General features: G+C 48.4%; 1 long non-coding RNA gene across 1 annotated transcript; it reads left to right on the top strand.

The window, feature by feature from the left end:
* Positions 1-11,655: 11,655 nt before the first annotated feature.
* Positions 11,656-13,308, top strand: LOC132252148 (uncharacterized). The gene is made up of 2 exons (XR_009463948.1): positions 11,656-11,862; positions 12,349-13,308. It is a non-coding gene; the product is annotated as an uncharacterized LOC132252148 (long non-coding RNA).
* The last annotated feature ends 5,936 nt before the right edge of the window (positions 13,309-19,244 follow it).

Consider the following 19,244-nt stretch of genomic DNA (forward strand, 5'->3'; position numbering starts at 1 on the left):
TTCTCTTCAATGACCTGTCTTACACATTGGTAGCCTGCACTAGGATAATCTTTTCTTTAAAGGATATACATGTTTGCTTTTTTATGGTCTGTAAACTATAGACACTGAAGGCTGCCGGCATCTTCATTACATAGCATCTGATGAAGTGAAATTGGGTTCATGAAAGCTTGGGCTCTCTCTCTATGTTTCTTATTTAGTCTACAGAGGTGCATATCTACCCTGCCTTCTGCAAAGTCAAACCTCCATTGAGAGCTGGAGCAATCTTGTGATCATCAATTTTAGAAGTGGGAAGAGGTGTTGTTGGAGGTTTTTTGGTTTTGTTTTTTTCATAATGAGCTTTTGTTATGAAAGCTTAGGTAACAGCACTGGCTAAGAAGATGAGAATCCTGCAAGATAAGGAATAACTTACAGTAAAGAAAATTCATAGGAAAAATTGAAATGACATGGTCAGGTTCATAACTTCTAGAGTCAGGCCAGCTTGATTGTTGAGGTGCTGCAGCTTGCCATTTATATCGCAAAGTCCAATTAAATTTTTAGTAAAAGAAATGAGTTGCTGCCAAGCCTAAGTCCCTTTCATAGATTTGATAGATTTCTAGGGTTGGAAGGGACCTGCAGGTCATTGGGTACAATCCCCTGCTCCAGGCAGGAAAGAGCACTGGGGTGCTCCAGCCAGATGCCTATCAGATCTCTTCTTGAACACCTCCAAGTTAGGGGAAAGCACCACCTCCCTTGGAAGCCCATTCCATATTTTGGCAACCCTCACCATAAAGAATTTCTTCTTTATGTACAGTCTAAATCTATTCTCCTTCAGTTTGTGGCCATTATTTCTGGTAACCCTGAGGGGCGCCCTGGTAAACAGAGTGCCCCCTATTCCCTGCCCCCCCCCGCCCCCCATGAGTTTGTAGACAGCCACAAGATCGCCTCTCAGCCTTCTCTTGCGAAGGCTGAAGAGATTCAGGTCCCTCAGACTGTCTTCATAGGATCTTACCTGCAGGCCCTCAACCATACAAGTAGCCCTCCTCTGGACCCTCTCAAGGTTATCCACATCCCTCTTGAAGGACGGTGCCCAAAACTGGATGCAGCACTCCATCTGTGGCCACTCCAATGCCATATAGAGGGGAATTATCACCTCCCTAGACCTGCTCATGATGCACCTGCTGATGCAAGAAAGAGTGTGATTAGCCTTGCTTATTACCTCATCACACTGGCAGCTTATGTTCATTTTTGCATCAGCCAGGACTCTGAGATCTGCTTCTACTGCTGTGGTACTCAGAATGGTACCTCCCAGTCTATAGGTTGGAGATTCTTTCCCCCCAGGTGCAGAACCTTTCATTTATCCTTGTTAAATTTCATCCTATTCTGATCCACCCACTTCACCAGTCTGTCCAAACCTGCCTGAATTCACTCCCTGCCCTCCAGTGTGTTAACTGTACCCCATAGTTTAGTGTTGTCTGCGAATTTGGACAAGGTGCTTTCAACACCTTCATACAAATCACTGATGAAGATATTAAATAGCACTGGTCCAAGGACAAAGCCTTGGGGGACACCACTGCCCACATCCCTCCAGGGAGAAACCAACCCATCCACCACCATTCTCTGGGTGTGTCCCATGAGCCAGCTTTTCACCCACCTTACTGTGAAAAAATCCACATCACAACTACTCAGTTTGCTCATAAGAACTGGGTGCAACACTGTGTCAAAAGCCTTTTTAAAATCCAGGTAAATAATATCTACTTCCACCCCTGCATCTAAGCACTTTGTGACCTGGTCATAAAGAGACCAGGGTGGTCAGGCAGGATCTGCCTGCTTTAAACCCATGCTGGTTGCCCCTTGCCATAGTGTAACTTGCTGGTCCTCTGCAAATGTGATCCTTTATGATTTTTTCTAATGTCTTGCTGAGAATAGAGGTGAAGTGAACTGGCCTATTATTACCCAGGTCCTCCTTCCTCCCCTTCTTGAAAATAGGGACCACATTGGCCCTTTTCCATCCTCTGGGACCTGTCCCGAGTGCCATGAGTGCTTGAAAGGTTGAGCCAGTGGTTTTGCTATGACATCAGTCAATTCCTTTATTACCCTTGAGTGAAGATCGTTGGGGCCCACCAACTTAAATACGTCCAGCCCTTCCAAGTGCCCCTTCACTAGGTCAGTGCTAACCATTAGTGGATTGCTATTACTCGCACTCCAGACTAAAGACTCATTGTGAGGTGCATTTGTATCCATGTCCAGGAAAACAGAAGCAAAGAAATTATTTAAGAGCTCTGCTTTTTCCATCCTTTCAGTTACGAGTTGCCATAGTCCATTCTGTAGCAGGCCTATGTTACCCTGCACCTTCTTCCTGCTCCCTATGTACTTAAAGAAGGACTTTTTGTTATCCTCAATCCTTGTTGCCAACTTGAGTTCTGTAACTGCTTTGGCCTTCCTCATTGCTTCTGTGCAAGTGCAAGCCAATCAGGTATACTCGTCCTTGGTGGCTGCCCCCTGCTTCCACAGCGTGTAGGCCTCTTTTTTCCTCTGAAGGCTCTCCTGGATTTCCCTGTTCAGCGAAGAAGGTTTTATGGCTCTTTTGTTTCCCTTTGTGTGTACTGGGATGGTGCCCCTCTGCAGCTATCGGATCAGTCCCTTGAGGAGCTCCCACCTTTCTTGGACTCCTAATTCACAGATGTGATTACCCCTCAGTCCCACCCTAACTAATCTCCTGAGCTCATTGAAGTTGGCCTTCCAGAAGTCTAGCACTACTGCCCTACTAGTTGTCTTTCCCACCTTACGCCGGATAGTGAATCCTATTAACTAGTGGTCATTATCCCCTAGGTTACCTTGTACCTGTAGATTCTCCACCAAGTCCTCCCCTATGGCCAGCACCAAGTCAAGTAAGGCATCTCCCCTAGTGCGACTGCATACCTCCTGTGTTAGATGCAGGGCCTGTATGCAGGTTAAGAACCTACGTGAACGGGCAGACCTGGCTGACTCCCAGCAGATGTCTGGGTAATTTGGGTCACCCGTGACAACTAGGTCTTTTGAGCGTGCTGCCTTTGAGAGCTGTTTTGAGAATTCTAGGTCTAACTCTTCCTCCTGGTGTGGGGGTTTGTAATGGACCCCCACTACCAAGTCCCTTTCACCTCTACCTCCTTGTAATCTGACCCATAGGACTTTGATCTGCCCTTCTTCTATTCCCATCTTTATTACAGACAATCTATAATGTTCCCTAATGTATAGAGCAATGTCCCCTGCTTTTTTCCCCAATCTATCCTGCCTGTATAACCTGTAGCAATCAATGCCCACTGCACAGTCATGGGTAGGGTCCAACCAGGTTTCTGTTACACCAACCAGGTCAAGATATTTGTCTGCAAGCAGAACTGCAAGTTCCTCTTGCTTGTTTCCCATACTTTTAGCATTAGTGCAGAGACATCTTAGCCCCCCCAATAGGTGCCCTTAGTATTCCCCTATCCTGATTCTTAATGGTCCCCTTAGTACTTACCTGATCACTTCCAGTGTGTGGTTTGTGGCTTGTCCTCCCCGATCTCGTCCTGAACTCAGCATCCCCATCCCCCAACAAAGCTAGTTTAAAGCTCTTCGTAGGAGGTCTTCTAACCTGTAAGAGAACAGACTCTTAGCTTTTGGAGAGAGATGTAGGCTGTCCCATCCCAGCAAGGTCTTACCCTGGAAGTACAGATTGTGATATAGAAAGCCAAACCCTGCACGGTTGTACCAGCTCCGAAGCTGTGAGTTGAACTCCTCAATGCAGTTGCCATGGTTCTGGCCACATCCGCTGACTGGGAGGACCGATGAGAAGACTACTTGTGCCCCTGAGCCTCTAAGCCTGTCTCCCAGAGCCATGTAGTCAGCCATGACCCATCCTGGACTACTCCAGGCTGCACCATTCATTCCAACATGGAGGAGGACCATGGGGTAGTAGTCTGTGAGCCTGATTAGGTCTGGAAGCCTCTCTGTGATGTCCCAAATCCTAGCTCTGGGCAGGCAACTTACCTCCCATACTGTAGGATCCAGGTGCCAGATGACTCCCTCTATTCCTTTCAAACCTTTGCTTTGGGGCATGATTTATTCAAATAGAAAAACTAATAAGTAAAGAATTCCCCCCCAACTGGCTACAGTGCCCAGAGGCTTTTCCCCCTTAACCTTCTCAATCCCCAGAGGGAAAATGTACCCTTCTCTTAAACTCCCTGCTGAATCATGTGACAGGTAACTAGCCCTTAAGCCTTTTCTGTCTCTTTACCTTGTCAAAATGGCCTTTAATGAAGGGGTTGTCTACTGCCAGTCCATTAACCCTAACTGGCTTCCTGTTTCCTTCTTGTTTTATTTTTCACCTGTATAATTATTGTACCATAGATACAGAGCAAAAAGAAATTTCTCAAAGACAATGTGTTAATTTTTTTAAGAGAGAGGCAAAGATTTCTTAGAAGGATATCTTTTATTGGACCAATTTTAATTTTATAAAGCTCCTTTCGGCTAAATGGTCAAAAGGCATAGTAGTTCTGCAATTGTGCCAGGAAACCAACAGAAAATCCCAACAAGAGAGGAATGCTAAATGCTGTTATTTCCATGCCTTGCCTGTTAGACATGAATATACATTTTTGAAACTCAGTAATAATGGTGTGTGTTGATTACAATTTCAAATACAGCTACTGCAGCTAAATCCATATTTCCTGATATGCCTTTCCTTGCAAAAACAGGGTATTTCAGACTTCTAGTACCTTGGAGGTGAAAACAAAACCATTTAGTGCAAAACACAAAAGAAAAATCTGTTCAGTAAAAAGATATCATTGTACATCTAAAGCTATACCATACCATTGTTGCTTTTTTTTTTTACACAAAATATGAGAAAGAAATGTCAAAACAAACAGAGGAGGAAATTTGAAATGGAACAAGTAAGAGAAAAATTAGATTTGCATTCTGTATCATTCTAACAGTTATTAAATTACTATTGATAGAGAAGGGCTTTACATGCTAAAACACAGTTTTGCTGAACTATGTATAAACATAAACTTTATGCTTTTGAAGGTTGCTGCACTTACTTTTCAAGGTATGCACAGAACAGATAAACTAGATGTAACTCCTAGGGTGGGACAATGCCCATAACTTTCTGTACATCTAAAGGCACCTATGGCAACAGTAGTAATCTCCAAGATATTTCAGAAAGACCATCATCTATCTCACAAACAAGTCAAATTGAACTCAAGGTACTGTAGCAGTGGACCAGTGTCCTACTAGTTAAGGGGTGCCCAGGTCCCCATGCCAACTGGATTGCAGTGAAAAGTCTTCCTTACAGATGATGAAGATCTGCCTAGACAGTCACCTTGCTGGGGTCACCTGGCCCCCAGTTATCTTTCCTGGTCGGTGCAGGGGGCTGGACCCAATGATCTTCCAAGGTCCCTTCTGACCATACAATCTATGAATCTATTAGTCTAAAATGATCAAATTTAGCTCCCCCACCCCAACAAAATTACCAAATAGGTACTATAACGTCTGTATTTGTGAAAGTGATAGCAATAATTTAAACTGAATCTTATAAGGTTTGGCCATACTTATGACTCTTCATGAATTTCAATCACTACATGCTGATTTTCCAAAGATTGGTTTTTCCAATGTTGCTTTTCGATTCATGATCCATAGGAATTTTCAAGGTTCTCTATGTTACTCTCAAACTAAACAAACATTTAGATTAATAAAAGAAGTCCCCAAACTCAAATTCCTTCCTTATAGACCATGCAGCTTCCCATAGAAGAAAGTTCAAGAGTATAACAACTACTTGGAGGCGAAAAAATCAAAAGTTAAAACTGTTATTCAGGGGCACAATGTGATTGGAAGTTGCAGAGTATTTGGAAGTTGGGGTACATAAGCATGGGCAAAAAGTAAGGAGGGATGGCAGCTAAGGACACTGAGAGAAGTAAAAAATCAAAAGAGATCAGAAAGTGAACAAAAATGGATAAAAAGAGGCAAAAAAAAAAAGAAAAGAAAGAAACATAGAGGAAGAGAAGAAAGTAAAGCAACAGTGGACTGGAAATTGATGAGTGATATCCAGGGGAAAATAGAGCAAATGTAACTGAGTCAAAGTATTTTAAAATGTTGCTGAACAGAAAAGTGAAATGCCAAAATGTGAGGTGAACAGAAAAAAGAGACAAGATAGACAGAGGCACAAATTGTGAAATCTGCCTATAACCCAAAACACTTAGGGTTGGCTATAAATGCCAAAGCACTGGCAGAAATAGAACCCTATTTCCTCCTTACATAAAAGCCCAAGTCTGCCTCCTATTTTAAGGATAAACTCTTATTTTTAATCCTTGATATATCCCAGTCCACAAATTGATGATGACTGGCTTTAGGCCACTCTGGCTTTTCAGGGGCTGGATTTATTATGATTTCTTGTTGCCCTATATTTTCTCACTTTTAAATTCTCCACTGACTTTAATTAATCTTTCTTCAGGCACTCAAGTCTGGAAAGTGTATGTGTGATTTTTTTTTTAAGAAGCTTGTTCATCTGGGAGTTTTCTCATGGCTCTCCTAGTTGTATAGTTTTGTTTCAAGAAAAGAAGTGAATGTTTAGAATGGACATTGAGCTTGGCAGAAGGATTGGCTGCTAAGGTTTCTTTCTTTTTTTCAATTCTTTCTTAATGGAGATAAGGGAATTAAAAGCAGAATAAAAAGCAACAGCTATTGCCTAGAGAGAGAAAACGTTCTTTCTTCCAGTTTCTGACATGATATGTTCAAATATCTTTAGGATACAGTGTGTCATTTTGTATTTCACCATGTGATTTGACATAATGTAACATGACACACCAATTGTTTTATAATAGAAATGTAAAGAAAAAGATATCCTCCTTTTTAGCTGGTAAAGAAATCTTCTTAGCAAGTGAAATCACTAGATCTCCCTTAAATATGAATACAGAAAATTGAAAAGTATCACAGGGAGTAGGATTATTTTTATTAGACCCCAAGTGCCACTGATATAGTGCTTCCTATGCTGCATTCAGTATCATGAACGACTGAAGCATGTTTGTAGAGCCCTGACATTGTAAGATGAACTTTAATACTGCACATAGCCATTTTGGACATTCAGTGTAAAAGTCCAATTGAACTTCTAAATAACTATTTCCAATGAATTTCTCAAGCTTTAACCTTCATACAGTCACATGGGGTGATTTCCTACCGCAAACACATATTTTGTACAGTATGTTAAAGTTAATTAATTCTAAAACAAATTATTTTTAGGCACCACTGGCACCGACCGCAGTGCACAATATCCACAAAGAATAGCCAGCCTACATGAATGGTTTGCTCTTTGTGGATGAAAAACTGCCCGGGGTAACATGTTACCCAAGGCATGAATGTGTTTTTCCATATTAGCTAACAACTTACCCCAAGCCCATGTATACAATTTCTGTATAAATGACAGGTCTAGACCTGTTTGGTCACTTTGGGTGGATGTATCTGAAAGATCAGCATTCATTCATACCTCATTCATGTCCACTTCAGGTATCCATGGTAACTAATGGATGGCCATCCTCCACTCTGCTTTTGCAGAAAATGTGGTAATCCCTTTGCTAACCACTTTGTTTTCAGGCTGCAAGGTCATCAAAACACCCTGCCCTTTACCAAAAAAAACCCCCAAAACAACCCTTTGTCACACCCAAACCCACTACTGCTCTGTTTTCTCATGGCAAAACTCTGCCTCACCTGCCCCTTTCAGAACATACAAGCTAGTTTGCCCTGCCTCTGTTGGAAGTGATGACAAGGAGCAAAGGGACAGCAGAAAAGAAATAGAACAACATCATACTGCAATATAGAGTACACTATGTAGTCCTCTTCAATGGCTTGACACCCCCCATGCCCCTTTTACCTGCTCTCAATAAGCCCCTGCATGTGTGGTTTTCAAATAGCATCCACCCACATTTGGCGTGCTTGAAAAGGGTAGGTGCTGGTCTCTGGATTCTGTGCCCAAGAGGAGAGGGTGGTACCTGTGTTGCCATAGGACAGGGAAGATTTGCTTCTGTGACAGCATAGGTGGACAGATTTGTCTTTGATTGTTATTTATATGCATTCATCAGTAATCAGTTTTTATTTTTTTTCTGCAGTCCAGGATGAGAAGGCAGCACATATTCAGTGGTAAAGCCTGTCTTGCACAGGTAACTGGGGATGACAGCAACACATCCACTGATGAAATCTTATCCCAAGGCAATGAGGATGCTGACTTTGTTCCAGACATGGGAGATTGTTCAGAGCAAGAAGACACTGTGTCTATGGAAGCTTCATCCAGCTCAGATGAGGAGGAATTGGTGTCACAAGCAAAAGTGATGCCAACACTTCCAGTGGGAAAGGGAAGAGAACCAGCCTGGGGCCACTGTAGAAGACCAAGGAGAGGTACGGCAGGACATGGAGCAGAATGACTACCACCACCAGGACATGTCAGTGCGTGGAGAGCAAAGAAATCCAGACATCATTCATAACTACAAAAAAAAACAAGGGTGAGGTGGATAACCTTGACCATTTAGTCTGTATGACCACCTGTAGATAGAAAATCAACAGGTGGCCAATGACACTATTTTTCAATATGCTGGATGTGGCTGCCATTGTGAGCCTCATCATTTAGCTAGGCCACAATGCAAACTGGAAGCAAAGATCACATTTAAAATGGCACTTTTTTGTGCAGGAGCTTGGAGAACAGTTGATTGATGGAGAAATAAAACCAAGAATGATGGGTGCATGTAATCTGTCTAAATCCATCAAGTCTCATATAACTGCCCTAAATTATAAATTGACCCAATGCACCCCAGTAGAACCTTCTGCAAGTATGAATGGACATTGTCCAAGGACAAATGACTGCAAAACCCGGAAACCATGCAAATATTGTAAGTGATTGCTTCTGTGCACCACAGTACATCACTGCTGCTTTGTGAGGAATGCAATATTTAGTTGAAACAGTTAGGAAATGTTTTTGGAAGTAATTGTTAGTTTGAAAAGAGTGTGAACTGCAGACTTAGCAAATTGTTCATTCACATTTTGAAACTCTAAAACAAGTGAAATAATATTTTGGGTCCAAATCATCATACATACAGTGGAGTCGCATCATACGCGCATTTAACTTATGCGAATTCAACTATACGCGCTTGGCAAAAAAAAAAAAAGAGAGAAAATAACAATTTAAATAGTGCAGGCAATTCCGCCCGCCATTCCACTCAATGAGCGTATGCCCCGGAGTGAGCATGAGATGGGAGATGTATATCTGCTGTTCCCTCAGTTGGTCTCAGTTCCTGTGTGCCTCTCATAGTGTGAGCATCTTGCCGCGCTGAGTGTGATTTTGACTACACGTGATTTTCACCTAACGCGCTGACTTTAGAACCTAACCCCCATGTAAGATGCGACTCCACTGTACTCTTTCAAACAATCTGTAAGTTTAATAAACAGTTTTTGGTACATTTATACTGTTGTCTCTGGTTCCATTTTGTTCATGTGAGTGGGGTAACAAGTTACCCCATGACAACAACTATGTCGCATTGCAGGGTAACAAGTTACCCTACGAGAACAACAACAGTTATGGTTTCATGAGAATGGATAAGGGTTAAAGTCTGATCTGTAAAAAGCTTTATTTGGTGGGTGCAGGATTTTTTTAAACCTACTTCAGCTGTTTTCCACTCCATTATGCCTATGTGACATCCTCACCAAGGCACACTTCACAAGGCATCAAGCTACTTTTGTGATGTCCTCCATTGTGTATCATGTCCTCTATCTGTCCCCAGTTGCAGAAATGAACACTGTATTAATGCCAACAGATGGAATAGATCACTATCCTGAGTCAGATCCATGCCCTGCTGCCAGCTGAAACAGATTACCAAATTACTTTAGTTCACTGAGTTGGCAATGTAAGAACATGTGGACCTGGGAAGAACAGACAAGTTCTCCCACAATACAAAACACTTAATGGAGTACCACAATTTGGAGAAGTACAGAGACTCCAACATATCCTACTGCCTAATCTAAGTTAACAGCAATGCTAGTGTTGATGCAGCTACATGGATATGATTAATATAGCACTTAGCAGCACAGATGCAGGCCCTGGGGCTTGGCTAACTTTAGTTCCCATGGCCATGTGTCTGGCCCTGGGTAAACTCTACAGCAAACATGTATTGTCTTTCTGTTGGTTTGTCTATAACATAAACTTTTGAGTACTGCATCTGAACAATTCCAAACATTCATAGAATATTCTAGGCCTTAATTCTACTTAATTTGATGAAAATTGGAGAACTTGAACAGAGAAAAGAGAAAAGGATGCAGAGTTCCTGGTGTCCAGTTAGCAGACACAGCATCTTCCACAGCTCTGCAACTGTCTTCAAATCCAACAGCTGTTTGATGGCAGCCATTCAAATCTTCTAGCATAACATCCTACCTCACTCAGCTCTGCCCAACATTTTAATGTACACTCAAAAGCCTGTGCCTTCCAGAGAGACAGCAAAAAAATAAGACTGGTGGGAACATACAGAACCCCTGACAAAAAGAGTGATGGCTCAAGTATGGAGGCATGGGTGGGAATAGGCAAAATGGGAGACATGCCAGAACACCTGGCCCAGTGGGGAAAACAGAAGTGGGGAGCATAAGAGACATGAGTAATATCTCTGGAATCAAGGGCAATGAAAAGGTAATACACAAAAAAACTTACAAGGAGCCCTAAGTGATACAATATGCTTGACTGGAAGTAACAATGAAGCATACAACCCCGTATTAGTCTTGCAATTTCTCCCATGTAATGAGGCATCACATAGGAGCACAACTTATTCCCAATCAAATATTGACATGTGTTAGGTTTGTACTGTAAAGATCACCATAGTTACTCCTTAATGCACCTGTTTTGGATGAGAAGGAGGACTGGGGGGTTATTTGGCTTGGTTTTTTGGCCTTTAAAATTTCTTAGAAAAGCCTAAACTGTAATTTCAGTGCTTCTTAATGCTTCAGGCAAAACAAACATCACACATACAGGGCCCCATATGTATTATTTTTATTCTCATGATTTTTAAGCAAATACCATGAGTTTGGGGAACATGGTTCATGATTTCTGAAGCCTTGAGGGTGGTAATATTTTTACTTCCACCTTGCTTCATGAAGGTAGTGATTTGTACTGACAAGTGGGATTGAGGAAAGTGCAAAGCAGTTTTCAAAGACATGGTTCTATATCCAATCCAGCCACCTGATTAAAAGCAGGAGGGTAGGGTAGATTAGGCTGTGGTCTGAACCCATGTTCATAACACTGGTAATGATTTTTAAACTGAATTTACCTTGACAGTGTATGTTGAAATTCTCTCAGTGAAAGAACAGTAATGATTTTTAAAAGTTGCATTGACATGACATCCTCCTTTGGAGAGACCATTAATTATTGTGGGCATGTCTACACATGCAAGCATGAGTGCTTGCAGCAGCTCAAATAGAAGTGGTGCAAATTTGAGCCAGGGCTTTTTGCCTCACCACAAGTGCTCGGACATGGACTTTGTAGTGAAGCAAATTGTGCCACTTGGGGTAAAATAACCCTGCCTGGCTCCTCCCAGATCTGCAGCCAGGGGGAGCTAGAGCCGGAGGCCAGCACCTGTGCTGTCCCCAGCAGTATAAAAAGCTGCCCAGTCCTGGCCCTATCCATACAAAAAGCTGCCCTGGCAAGTAGCTCAGGGCTACTGGCTCTCAGAAGCATCTGGGGGTGGAGCCTCTGGGAGGAAGTTGGCCACACTCCTTCCTGTCCCAGGCTACTGCTGCTGCTGTGGTTGGTTGCTACAAGCTTGGTCTCAGGAGCTTCTGGGGAGAATATGGCCAGGCCCTTTCCTGCCTCTGGCTCCTGCTAGCTGCTGGCTTGATCTCAGAGCTTTTGAAGTAAGTTGGCTGCACCCCTTCCTCCCTTGGGTGGCTGCTTCTGCTGTTTGCTGCCCCACCCCCAGGGTGGCAGTCCTCTGCTGCATGCTGCTGCCCCCCTCAGGGAGGGGCCCACTGCACTGCACCCTAGCTTCTGCACCCCTGTTCTGGCCTGTTGCCCAGCCAGACGCAAAGCTGTGGTCGGGGACAGCCTGGGGAGAGGGCCTGCACTGCCTGTGGGCCCCTCCCTCACCATCACTTGAGCCTAAAGGAACCTTGCCAGCCCCAGCTGCCTTGGTGGGCCACCCCCACCTTCACCTCCACTTTCACCAGAAGCACACCTTCGGTGGCTGAACTGGATGGCTCCTACCACCACTACAGCTGCTGCCATTGTTTCTGCTGTTGCCACCTCTCAAGACAGAGGGAGATTCCCTGCTGCACTACCTGACACCACACCTGCACTGGATCACTTTCTAATTGACTGACTACTCCTACCCTCCCCCACAGCTACCTCACTTCATCTGATCCTGATTTGTCTTCCTGCCTACTGATCTGCTGCTGAGTGACCAGCTGGAGGCCTGAGGGGTTTATGGACAGATTTCCCACAAACAAAGCCCCTCCACTGCTCCAGCCATCTCTTACACCTGCCTCAGCAGTCTTCCCTGTGTTTTGTTTTTTTTTTGCTGTTGTGTGCTAAGTCCTGTGGTCCGCTCCCCCGACCTGGTGTTTGTTGTGTGACCAAGTTTTCCCAGCCCTTGTGTGCGTGGGTTTTTTTGGGGGGGGGGTTTCCCCTCTTTCCCCCCCCCCCCCATTCTCAAAGCATAGGCTTCCTGGTTTCTTGGGTGCTTTTTTTTTTTTCCCTGTGGGGCTGTGGTTCAGTGAGCTTCAGCCCCCTTCCTCCCTATCCCCCTTGTGCCCCAAAATCCCAGGCTGCCCCTACTAGATTCACCAGCCCTGTGGGATATTTTGCAGTCATGTGAAACAATGGCAGAGTAGGAACCTTCTGGTGGGGCAGATGCCCCCACAGAGGTTCCCAGAGCCCCTACTATGGGGGTGGATCCCAGCTAAGCTGCCAAGCAGATGCATGGCCTTGCAGCCTCCTCCCCAGAGGCAGAGTCCAGCCAACCTCCTCCATGGGTGAAGAAACCTGCAACCTCTGCTGCAGGGGAAGGTGGGACTCCATTAAGGAGCCAACAGGGCTAGGAGGTCACCCCTAGCCAGCACCCCTGCCTAGAGGGATTCCCAAGCCCCCTCTCCCATCATCGGGGACCAAGGACAAGGCCAGTGGGAAGGGATCCTCTTTAGCCTCACAGCTGGGGGTGGGAAGGGCAAGGGCCCTGCCCCCAAGCCTAGACTGCCAGAGCCTGAGGGGACCAGGCGCACTACAACAGCCAGCACACCCACTCAGCCTGTCCCTGGCCCTAGCTCAGGCCTCATGAACATGGCCTCCTAGGGGGAGAACTGCAGCTATGCACAGGCAGCTATGGGGAAACCCAAACCTGGGGGTCCTGGACCCTCCACCGCTGGCCCTTCCACCTCAGGCAGTGGGGCCCCCTTTCCTGCACTCACCCACAGGCATGGGGTGAAGTGCCAACTGCCCAAGTGGGAGAACCTGCACTTTGAGAACTGGGTGCAGGCCCTGGCTCAGGTAGTGGTGGCCCCCAAGTTCATAGTGGCCTCCTGTTTTCATGGCAAGGGGGTCTTTTTCCTTGCCTCAGAGGCTGCCGCACAAAAGGTGATGGAGAGGGGGCTCGTGGTGGAGGGCAAGTACATCCTCCTCGAGCCTTTAGAAAAGCTGGGGACCAGGGTGGTCCTTGGCTCCATCCCACCCTATATCCCCAATTGGGCCCTGCTCCCCCAGCTCCAAACCCTGGGGAGAGTTACCTCCCCTATGGTGGCCCTCTCACTGGGATGCCAAGAACCTGGCCTCCACCATGTGCACTCTTTCCATTGCCAGGTCACCTTCTGTTCCTGGAGCCTGTCCATCTGAGGACCACACCATGGCTGAGTGGGTGCAGGTCCCCTCCAGGCATAAAGGCAAGAGGAAGGCCCAGGCACAGCTGTAGCCCTCTGACATGGAGGACTCCTCTCCCCCTCCCAAGACCACCACATGGGGGGAAGGAGCAGCCTAGCCTCCAGGGGCCTCCCCAGCTGTGCCTGACACCCCACACCCAGGAAAGCTCAAACAGGTGATCCCCATGGAGGAGGTTTCAGGGCTGCTAGACAGTCCTGAACAGGAGCCCATGGGGGAAGCCCTTCATTCTGCTGACCAAAGCCTACCCCCTGCAACCATGGGCGCCGAGACTAAGACCTGCCCAAAGGAAGGCCTGGCAGCAGAGCCTCCTCCTGATCTAGGGGATACAGAGGCCCTAGGGCTCACCCCGGTGAGTTCTGAGGGAGGAGGTCCCCCTCCCAGGACCCTGAGGCAGATGCCAGAGCCACCCCGATGCCTGGTGGGTCTCTTCCCTCCCCCTCCCAGGAAAACCTCACCTGCAGCCTGCCCCATAGTCCCACACCAGAGGGGGTTGCGGTGGGGTTCCCTAATCAACAGGCTGATCTCATTGGGGATCCTGCACAGACCCCCCAGGGCTCCAGATATACCCCACCATTTTCTGAAGGAGACCCACCCCCACCCTTACCCCTACAACTGTCCCAGGGGGCTGCAGAGCTCTCCCAATCCCAACCAGAGTCCAGGGACTTAGTGGACAGCAGGATTCAGATGGTGCTGGAAGAGCCCTCTGAGCTCCAGGACCAAGAGGAGGACACCTGAGAACCAGCAGGCTCCATGGAGCCTGCAGACCTCTCTGTCCCAGCAGTCCCCAGGGATGAGCCAATTGCATTTCTTGACCATGACTACACTCGCCAGTCTGCCAGCAAGGTACAACTAGACTTGGACAGCTGGGGAGATTTTGACAGCATCCTTGCCACTGTGAGGGCACTAGCAGGGGAAAGCGACGGGCCCAAAAGCTGCAATGCCTGGATCTATAGGCAGGCCCGCAGTTTCATAGATGCCCTCTATGCATACAGGAGGGTGCTACATGAACTGACAGCCCCACAATGGGCGTTGAGCTGCATGAGGCCCCTGATGAACCATCTACTCCACCCCTCCAGCCATGAGCTCATTTAAGATCATGACCCTCAACATCGATGGCTACAGGAAGGGTCTCCTGAAGTGCCAGGTGCTCTCCTTCCTTCAGAAGGAGGGGTACCCCAAGGTATTCTTGCAGCAGACCCTGATGACTCCAGCTGATGAACCAAATTGGTGGCTGGAGTGGGGAGGCAGGGTTTTTTTTAGTCACCTCTCAGCCACCTCATCGTGGGTGACCACCCTATTCTCCCCAGGCTTGCAGTTGGAGGTTCTCCAGGACATTGAGGTGGTGCCAGGCCACCTGCAGCACCTCTGGGTCCAGGTGCGGGGGCTGGTCCTGAACCTTCTGAATGTGTACACCCCTGTGAAGGACCCAGAGTTGGAAGATTTCTTCCACCAGGTGGCCACATACCCTCAACCCTCACAAGTGCCTGGTCCTTGGCGGGGACATTATCATCACCCTAAATGCATGAGACCGGTCAGACAAGGAGCAGAATCAGGCTGCCATGGTTGTCCTCAGGGAGATGAGTCCTGATGGACTACTCCCTGGTGGATGTCTGGCATGCCTGTCACCCCGCTGAACCCCCTGCCTTCACTTATCTGAGGGTGGGGGAGGAGCAGGCATGCCACTCCCAGTTAGACCAGGTTTATATCTCTTTGCCACACTTTGCTTGGGCCCACTCCACTGGCATCTGGCTGACCCCATTCAGCAATCACCACCTTGTCTGGGCCCAGGCCACACTAGGGCCTGGGCATCTGGGGTTGGCCTACTGGCATTCTAATGCCATCTTGCTGGAGGATGTGGGCTTCAGGGAGGCTTTTCAGGAACTCTGAATGGCCTGGAGAGAGCAATGGGCAGCTTTACCCTCAGCTTGGAGATGGTGGTATGTGGGGAAGGTGCGCTTCTGACTTTTTTTCCATGGCTACACTCGGGGGCACACCCGGCAGAGGAAGGCAGTCCAGGAGCAGCACAAGCAGGAAGTGCTAGAACTGGAGAGACACCTGACCCAACCAACCCATCCCTCTGTGGAAAGTGTCGGCAGAGGCAAGAAGAGCTTCGTGGTCTGGACAACCACTGCGCCTGTGGTGCATTTGTCCACTTGTGCATCCAGCTCCTTCGGGAAATGTACCACCACTCCTGCTTCTTCTATGCCCTGGAGAGGAGGTGGGAGGCCAAGAAGTACATCACCTGCCTGGTGGGTGACAGACCCCCCCTCATGGATCCAGGCAGGATGTGTCAGTGCACAAGAGGCCTTCTATGAAGAGCTCTTCTCCCTGGATATGACCGATGCTGAGGCCTGTCAGACCCTGTGGGATAGACTCCCGCAGGTCAGCATGGGTGACTGGGACTGGCTGGAAGCTCCTCTCACTCTGGCTGAGTTTTCAGCCACCTTCTGCCTGATGCCTGGCAACAAGACTCCAGGCATTGACGGCTGACCTTGGAGTTCTACCAGGCTTTCTGGGACATCCTCAGCTTGGACCTTGCTGCAGTCTGGGCTGAGTCTGAGGGAAGTCAGGGGGAGCTCCCCCTGTCATGCCAGAGGGCCATGCTGACCCTCCTGCCAAAGAAGGGAGATCCCCAAGACCTAAGGGATTGGCATCCCATGTCCCTCCTCTGCATGGACTACAAGGTGGTAGTGAAGGCCATCTCGCTGAGCCTGCAGTCCATGCTGATGGACATAATCCATCCTGACCATATGTACACAATGCCCAAACGTTCCATCTCTGACAACCTGTACCTGGTTCAGGACCTCCTGGAGGTAGCATGCTGGGCGGGCCTGTCTTTCACCCTCCTGTCCCTGGACCAGGAGAAGGCATTTGACAGAGTGGATCATGGGTACCTCACAGGCATGCTGCGGGCCTTTGGCTTTGGGCCCCACTTCATGTAGGCTCTCCAGGTGCTGTACACCTCTGCAGGATGTTTGGTCAAGCTCAACTGGACCCTGACAGAGCCCATCCCATTCAGGAGAGGGGTACATCAAGGCTGCCCACTGTTAGGCCACTTCTATGCCTTGCCCTGGAGCCCTTCCTTGTTCTCCTGCGGAAGTGGGTGGTGGGGTTGATGCTCTGGGAGCTGGCAGTGCAGCTGGTCCTGTCCGTGTATGCTGATGACGTACTTCTCATAGTCCAAGAATTTGGCAACCTGGCGCGGGTGGAGGCCTGCCAGGCATTGTACTCAACAGCCTCCTCTGCCCGGATCAACTGGGTCAAGAGCTTTGGCCTGGCAGTGGGTGATGGGTGGCAGGTGGGCTCATTCCCACCTGTGCTCCATGGGACCTGCTGGGGCATGGGCTCACTGCTCTACTTGAGGGTCTACCGGCTGGAGGCAAGGGTGGTGGAGCAGCTCTGGGCATGGGCAGGGCTCCTGTGATGTCTCTCCCTGAGTGGTAGAGTGCTGGTGCTGAACCAGCTGCTCCTGTCCATGCTCTGGCCCACTGGTATTTGTCATGGGCCTGGCACATCGCCCAGCTCCACAGTGCTCCCCACTCCACCACTTAAGCTGGCTGGAGGACACCAGACTGGTCCGCTTTTCCACCATCCATCACTGTCACCTCTACATGCTCATGTGCCACGCTGTCCGTCCTGCCCAGACACCAAGTGGTGGGACCTGCTCAGTGAGGGTGTAGCTGGGGCACCCCAGTGGCTGAGTCTGTACTCCACCCTCATCTCATGAGCCACTGGGGACCTCAACTGGTTGCTCTTCTATGAAGCAGTCTCCATGGGCATGTATGTGGTGAGCTTCACAGACACCCCAGTCTCCTGCCCCTTCTGTGAGTGGAGGGAGACCCTGGTGCACATGACCCTTGAGTGCACCGGGCTGCAGCCCCTCCACCTCCAGAGCCTCCTCTTGAGGTTCTGGTGGAATTTCACCCCCCCACACCTTTTTGCTTTTGTTCACCCCATCCACAGCCCCACCAAGTCCTGGGACCTCCTGGTCAACCTCCTCCTGGCCCTGGCCAAATGGGACCTGTATTTGACCAGGAAGGAGGCTCTGGCCAGGAAGGTGTCTGGAGACTGTGAAGCCATTTTCTTCTCACTTGTCCGTGCACATCTCCAGGTGGAGCACCAGTGGGCATCATCCACTGGCTCCTTGGGTGCCTTTGAGGACCGGTGGGTGCAGCCTGGTGGGCTCTGCTCAGTGTCCACCTCAGGTGCACTTATTTTCATGTTTTGACCCTTTGAGCCACATGACACTCCTATCCTGTTTTTTGCCATTTTGTCCCAAGAATTCTGTTGTATCTTTCACCCATTGGGCCCACACAGTAGGGGCTATTAGTTAGCCAGGTGGGTCTTAGAACCCATGATACTTGAAGGATACAAATAGACAGGAGCTTCTGGGGCCTGGCCACTTGGAACCTGGGGAAACTACCTCTTGCGCCAGTTGGACTGCTGCAGCAGCATCTCAAATCCATTTTTTAAAATACCCCAAAATCCATGTTCTTCTACAGTTAAAACAAAAAACCACTCTACACACACACACACACAGACACACACACACACACACACACACACACACAGAAATATATATCTAGGGAGAGACAGAAATCAGTTGGGTAATGCTTTATAAAGCAATTTAGAAGCCTACCAGTGTCTCTATCATCATGACAAAAATAAATTCTAAATACCTATATATGTTGATGTGTACTTTTGATTTTCTTCACACATGATGGGTGTGTGATGGGGGGATGTGGTGTTTGCAGGAAGGGGGTGAGAAGGGGTGTGGGGGAAGGTGTGTGGGTGTGTGTGGAGGGATTTGACTGGTCTGTGGGTAGGTGTGGGGCAATTTCTGGGGGTACTGTGAGTGTGGGGGACCTTGTGGGGGCGCTGTTCAGGAGGGGTGGGTTCACTCGCCCCCACAAGATGCAGCCACCCCCACCTAGGGTACCAGTTCCACCTTGGAGGGCCACAGCCCCTATCCACCACAGGGGCCCAGCCCCCTGCCCAGGGTCCCAGGCACCCTGGAGGGCCCTGCCTCCCCAGGGTCCTAGCTGCACCCTGGAGGGCCCCAGCCCCCCACCCCTCCAGGGCCCATAACTAACCTTTCACAGCAGCAATGGGGGGACCATCCACTGAGCCCAGCCAGGTCCTCCTGGCCCTGGGGCTGCTCCTGCCACCCAGCTGGGCCAGTCTCATGATGGCAGGACCCAGCGCAGCATGTGGAGACCACATGCCAGACCCAGCTGGGTCCCACCACCCTTTGGGCTGCTCTGCCACCCAGCCAGGCTGGGCCCATGGTGACAGGACCTGGCACGGCACATGGGGACTGCATACTGGGCCCATCTGGGTTCTGGGGCCCCTCTGCTGCCCAGCCAGG

This window comes from Alligator mississippiensis, chromosome 8 (genome assembly GCF_030867095.1).
Source record: "Alligator mississippiensis isolate rAllMis1 chromosome 8, rAllMis1, whole genome shotgun sequence".
In the NCBI taxonomy this organism is placed as follows: Eukaryota; Metazoa; Chordata; order Crocodylia; family Alligatoridae; genus Alligator; species Alligator mississippiensis.